We start from the raw sequence: 7,309 nt of genomic DNA on the forward strand, positions 1-7,309 counted from the left end.
AAACTATATTAAAATTGGTAAAGCTAGAATTTTAATTTCTATATTAAAAGCTAAAATTAAAACAAACTTTAAAAGTTAAAAAAATTAAATGAAACCTAACAAAAAGATAAAAAGTCAATTCATATTTTCTATTCAACTGAACTATTTATATGAATAATAATAATTTAATTATTGCTTTAAAAAAATTATTTATTATTATTAAAAGTAAAATAGTAATATTATTAAAATTGTACATATAGATATATGTACACATACAAATATATCATTCATATAATAATATAATAATTATTAAAATCTTAAAATGAAATTAATATTTAATTCAAAGTGTATTATTATTTATCTATTTATTTTTAAAATTTAAATAATAATATTATTAAACTTTTCATATAATATATATTAAAATGAATTTTCATATATTGAATATATTGTAATAAAATAATTATTAAAATTAATAATAATCAAAATAAAAAGATTAAAAGGTTTTAAACATAGAATTTATTTTTTGTATTAAAAATAAGGAGTTCAAGATACAAAAAGAGACCGCAGAGTATCAAAAAAGATTTATAAGAGGCAAAGCCTCAGCACAAGAGCAGCTACGAGAAGCAAAGAACCGACAACATGACCACCAAAAAGAGCCACAGGAACCACAGGCTAATGCAGAAGGTCTTCATGAGTGTCCACCCATGCAGTCCACCCCAAAGCGCCTTCCATCCACACAATGTTCTTCTGATTCTGAATTTGATTGAGCATGAGCATCATATTTCCAGTAGTATCTTTGTTGTTCCTCCTGATTTCCTTGTTAAGCTACTTGACAGTTTGATCAAAGAGTTTGAGATTGTCCATATGATGCCTCCATAAGTGCCCATCCTTCAGCTCAGTGGCGAAGAACGTAGGGTATCCAGTTCTGAGAAGCCTTTTGAATTTATCTTTATCAACTTTCATGGTAATGTGAACCTGCAAGAAAATTTTAAAATGCACGAGACTTCGAAAAGACTCAGTAAGAACCCTGGGAATATTTTGGAACCTTTCCTCATTCCTGCATTTCCAAATTTGCCATAAAATGTTAGAAGAGATAAAATTCCAAAACAGATTAATGTCCTTTTTAGCACCATCAATATAACCAGTAATAATTTCAAAAATGTTAAAATTGGTAGGGATCGAGATACCAAACATGAGCCAAACCTCTTTAGCAAAGCTGCAGTAAAAAAAAATATGCCTCCCTGTATCCGGGGTCCTACAAATCTTGCAGTAAGTAATATCAAAAAAATCCTTCCTAATAGGAAGTTTATCCAAAATTAAAAGCCATTTAAAACACTTAATTTTAGGATCAATAGAGCTTTTCCAAAGTTTATCAAAGAACTTCTTCCAAGTGGGGACATCCAGGTTAGTATACCAAATCTTGTTAACATGGCTGATAATGGAGTCATTATAGTCAATAACAACATAAATATTCTTGGCTTTAAGTTTGGTTATAATAGTACCATCCGGCCACTTAATGTTCATGTATCTGTTGGAATCAACGTTGCAGAGGAAGGGAATTTCCTTGCTGGCTCTGAAAATCATATTATAGGTCTTTTTATGAGAGGCAAGAATGTCATACTTATTCTTTAGCTCACCCCACAATATGAGTTTGTCATTTTCAAAGATATCCACAAATTGAGTGATCCCCAAGGTGGCCCAATGTTTGGCAGAGCCTCCTTGGGAGAGGGCTAAAGGTTTACCACCTAGCTGCAGGTTCCACCAAATGGATCTTTCCCCATGGAGATGTTTGTCATCATAGAAGTTCTTATACTTAATGTAAGGCCTAACATGGTTCCAAGCCTTCCAAATGGATTTGAAAACAGCAGAACCTTGGACCACGATAGGAAAGTTGCCACAAATCAGATCACACAATGGAAGATTTTTCCAGAATTTGGCGTTCTTGGGGAAGCCTCTTTCAATATTGTTTCTAATCAGCACTTTCCACGGATCATCCCCATCGAGAGAGTGAAAGATCCACTTGGAGGCGATAGCAAGGCCACTAATTTTAAGGTCCCTTAGCCCTAAACCCCCGAGGAGCTTGTCAACATGACACCACTCCCATTTAACAACATGCATCTTCTTCTTGCCTTTTCCATCAGACCAAAGGTAATTCCTGATGGCTTTTTGAATTTTTGCAACTTGGTAATCATTGAACATCCAGGCAGAGGCATAATAAATATTGTAGGATGAGAGAATTTTCTAGTAGACTTGAATTCTACTAGCCAGGGATAAAGATATGTTATGCCATTTATTCAGTTTATTGAAAATTTTATCTTTGACCTAGAGCCACATTTCCTTGAGAGAGGGTTCCATGGAGAATGGTATGCCAAGATACCCAACAATCTTGCAAGGTCCTCCCCATTGAAAACCATAATTATTAAACCAATCAGGCGGCTAGTCTTTCCAACCAAGACAAATGGATTTGACCTGAGACAAACGAGCCCCAGAGATATCACAAAAAAAATTGAGCTTTTTATTCAGCGCAAAAAAAATTTCTTCTGAGGCTTCATGGAAGATAGCAGTATCATCAGCAAATTGACAGTTGATAAGCTCGTTACCATCAGGGAGGGTGATACCCTTAACCGCTGGGGAAAGAGAGTTATCTCTGAGAATGTAAAAAAGAGCATCAGAGGCAATAACAAAGAGGGCAGGAGCCAAAGGGCAGCCCTGCCTAATGGAGCGACCCAAGGGAAAAGGTTCCGAAAGAGAGCCATTGACGTCAACTTGGGCATAAGCATCTCTAAGCAACATCTCAACAGACTTGCAAAAATTGGGAGGGAAACCAAAGGCATCCAACATCATAGTAATAAAACTCCATTCAATCCTATTGTAAGCCTTTTCAAAATCCAATAAAAACATAGAGGAGTTCTGATTATAGTGTTTAGCCAATTCCAAAGCCTCCCAACTGGTAATCAAGTTTTCAAGAATGTACCTACCTTTAATAAAACTAGTTTGGGTAGAGCAGACAAACTTCAGGAGAATAGTTTCAAGTCTACGGGACAAAATTTTAGCAAAGATTTTATAGGAGACATTCAAGAGAGTGATAGGTCTCCAATTCTTAAGAAGGGTTTTATCCCCATCCTTGGGAATTAATTTGATAATTCCTCTATTAACGGAACAACCCAAGGAGCTAGAATTAATAGCTTCATTATAGATCTCGAGCAGATCTTTGCAGATCCACTTACTATTAGCTTTATAAAATTCAACCAGCAAACCGTCAGGGCCAAGCGTCTTGTCATTCTTAAGAGAGTTAATAGAGTTTTCAATTTCTTCCAGGGAAATATGTTTATTGAGAAAGGAGGCATCATTGTCCATTATCCTCTTGGGGATAATGTTTCAGCATTGTTCCCTAAGGGAACTAGCTTCCAAAGAGTCTTTGGAAGAAAACAGATTTTCATAAAAGCGAGCAAACTCCATTTTTATGCTATTTAAGTCAAAGATTTCATGATTATCAATAACAATCTTCTTAATGGACTCATTAGCATGTTTTTGCTTAATGAGGTTAAAGAAGAACTTACTACCCCTGTCACCATATTGTAGCCAGTGGGCTCTGGAACGAATCCTAGCACCATTTGTTTTATGCTGCTGATGTTGCCTAAGGGCTTCCATAGCGCAGGCAAGTTGATGGATCAACAAAGGATTATCCAGTCTATCTTGAATAATGACCTTAGCATCATAAAGGTTGGTAGCAAGCCTAGACTCAAAGCGTCTACAATCCTTGGCTTTGTTTTGACCAACAGTTCTAAGCAAATTCTGCCAGGCAAGCACATTCATATTCCACCTCTCAGCATGGGATATGGAAGGGTAGTGAAATCTATTAATATGTCTGATGATGCTAATGGCAGAAAGAATATCTTCATCAGCCAAGAGGCTGGTATTGAGAATAAACTTGGGACTGCTGACACTACTAATGTCAGGGGAACAACTAAATCTGACAGAGATAGAGATAGGGTGATGATCTGAAAGAGTAGTAGGGGTAACTAAGACTAAGTTATTCTGGGCATCAGGGGCCACAGAGAAAAAATTCTTATTGAGATAAAAACGATCCAGCCTCGAGTATATTCTGGATGGGCCTTTTTGAAAGTTGCACTAGGTGTGCCAAATCCCCGGATTAGTATTCTCGTTCCCCGTCAGAGGGTCAAAGAGGAGTTTAGTTTGCTTAAGCATATTCCATTGAAACTTTTCTCGATCTTTCCAGGAGAACGGAAGTCCTCCAATTTTATCTTCCTGCAACTCGATCATATTAAAGTCCCCTCCCAACAACCAAGGAATATCAGGGAGAGAGGTCAGCCAAGACCAGAGACTAGATCTTTCCTTATAATCATTAGCGGCATACACAGAACAAATACCAAAATCATAATTATTATAGTTAAACATAATCCAAATAACTCTATTATAGGGGGAGATACCACTGTCCTTGATGAAGGCTTCCCATTTAGGGTTAATCAGGATGGCGACACCCCCTCTGCCATGAGGGTGATTAGTGACAAACTTAATCGCATTGCTCCAAGAAAATTTAGGTTGGATTCAAGAGTGAATCCAGTAGTTTTAATTTCTTGCAACATCAGGATATCAGTAGAGTTAATACTATTGAGAAAATTCTTAATAAAAAATTTCCTATCGGGACATTCCAATCCCCTAATATTCCAAGAAACACAATTCATGAGGAAACCAACTTTAGAGTAGACACATCTGCACAAGCAAGTTCCTCCATACGAGAGACTCCTACAGAGGCAGAGCTGCCTTGTTTTTTAGTCGCAGAGTTTTTGTTTTTGGAGCCTAAAGGTCTCCCTCTCCTCTTCAAAGTGAGGAGATCCTCATTGTCTGAGAGGGACGGCGATGCAGGATCCAGTTCCATACTCGGCATGCTAGACAAGCTAGGGGGAGGAGCCGTAGGAATGACTTCCAAGACAAAATCATCGGTAATCTCTTTGAAGTTCTTAACTGGACGTTTAGGCCAAGCAGGAGGAGTCGAGGCAGAGGGTTCACTCGGATTACTAGTAGAGGGATGAGAGAAGGGAATGGTATTCGGTAGAGGATTGTGCATGGAGTTAATATCGGGAGTAGGGAATGAAGCGACAGATTGAGAGGTATTATTAGGTTTGTGGCCACGCTTCTTTCTCTTCTTAGAAACAGTCTGGAAACCATCAGCAGAGTCCTCAAGGCTAGGAAGGGCAAAGCTCGAGGGGTTAATCGGAGGCTGAGAGGCCAAACTTGACTGGGATGAAGCATCTATTGAGGGCAACGGATTGTTCATAGGTGAGGTATTCTTTGTATGTTCAGGGGGATTAAGAGAAGGGGTGACAGTCGGATTTGGCGATTTAGGAGATTTATTTCGCTTGATAATGGGACAGTCTTTTCTAAGATGTCCCTCTTTCCTGCAAAGAAAACAGGCGTTAAGACCACCGAGAACCTCAATAGGGCAAGAAAAAACCTCATTCGTAATGACAATATTAATTTCACTAGGAAGATCTTTGCCCGGGTTCAGCGAAATTAAAACCCTAGCATCCATGTGAGGCACAAGACGGACAAAATCATCCATTCTAACAAATTTACCGATGGGTTCGAGGAGTTGTGGTAAGAAACACCACAGAAAGGAGGGGATTTGCTTAACAAGAATCCATTTGGGAGCCGAAAGGGCAACAACTTCGTCAAGGATAGCTTCAGGAGTCCAAGCGAGGGCTCGAAAGGTAGTGTTACCAATAGTCCAGTACTATTTTTTGAGAATAGCAGATTGAGATTCATGGTTATTAAAAAAGATAACAAATAATCCCTTCTGGATCTTACGACAGAATGAAATGTGATAGCCGAGTTTTAGGTTCCAGTAGTTATGGAACCAATCATCTAAAAATTTCCTAGGAGGAACCTTATCAATTTCAACCACGGAAAAGAAAATAGCAGAGTTCCTCAACCTATCCTTTTCTTTCAGAATTTCCACTATCATTTTAGGGTTCAGAGATACATCGAATGAGGAAAGGTTCCCAGGGTTCTTACCTATTTGTCAGGCTTCATTGTTAGACGCAGCAGTAAACCTCGCGCTAGCGCTAATGGCAGGTGCGGAGTTTGCCACCGCCTCAAGGAAGGATTTGGGCTTAACAGGAGTTGCAGACTGCAGAGGTGAAGGATTAACTTCCTTTGAAGTCGAGGCCTGGAAATCATTTTTGCTCTCCGAATTAGGATGCGATAAAATCGGAGGAGGTTTGTTAATGGGGGGTACGGGTACTGTCGAATGACAGGGAGGAGAGAGGGAAGAATTAATGTTAGTGGGAGATGAAACCATAGAAAGATCACACATGTTCGTAGCGTTTGCATTGGAGATGGCGCCATCTGCACGGTCGACAGAACATTCAAAATTCGTGACGGCAGCAGAACCATTAGATCTGTCAACTTGCATTTGCGAGTCACCGCCTATCATCGCAAAAAATTTCCGATCAAACATAGAATTTATTATTTATATATTATATGTATTATTCTAAAACTAAATTAAATTTATATATTATAATATAATATTTATATGATCTTAAAATTTGAAATAATATTTAATTATAAATTTATTATTATTTATCTTTATTAAATAAAATAAAACACTTTAAACATATAATTTATTCTTTAAATATTATTTTTTAATATTTTTAACTAAATAAAATTTGAATATTATAATGTAGTTATAATAAATTACAAAATTATTTTTTTTTTCACATAATGTATAGTAAAATGAAGTTTTAAAACATTTAATTTTATTTTTTTTATTATTATTGTTGTTGTTGTTGTTGTTATATATATATATATAGTATTTGTTATTCTAAAATTAAAAAAAAAACTATATTATGTATTCTAAATATATTATTTAAGGTGGAGATTCAATTCATAAAACTCAAAAAGCATTCACGGTAACTTTAGTTTATTTATTTTTTATTATTAATGCTTCAACATTTTTTTTATTCACGAAGATTCAATGCACAGGTAAATACTTTAGTTTAATTTATTCAATGTACAATATTTTCATTAGTATTGTAGCAATTTTGCTCTAACTGTATATGGTGAAAATGGATAACAACAATAGCAAAATTGAAAGGCTAAATGAATCCAACCACAAAACCCTAGCCTAACAATCAACAAAGATCCACCATAACATATGAAGATTACCTAAGACAATGCAAATCACATGAAATCACAAAGATTATACCATCACATGTCCAATAGGGTTTTGATCTCCATTCTTCCTATCTCCATTGATTTTGCTTGATGTATTTGCTCTCAGATTTTATGTGCACAAGAGCTCAACAAA

The sequence above is a fragment of the Cryptomeria japonica genome, chromosome 2 (assembly GCF_030272615.1).
Source record: "Cryptomeria japonica chromosome 2, Sugi_1.0, whole genome shotgun sequence".
Taxonomy (NCBI): Eukaryota; Viridiplantae; Streptophyta; class Pinopsida; order Cupressales; family Cupressaceae; genus Cryptomeria; species Cryptomeria japonica.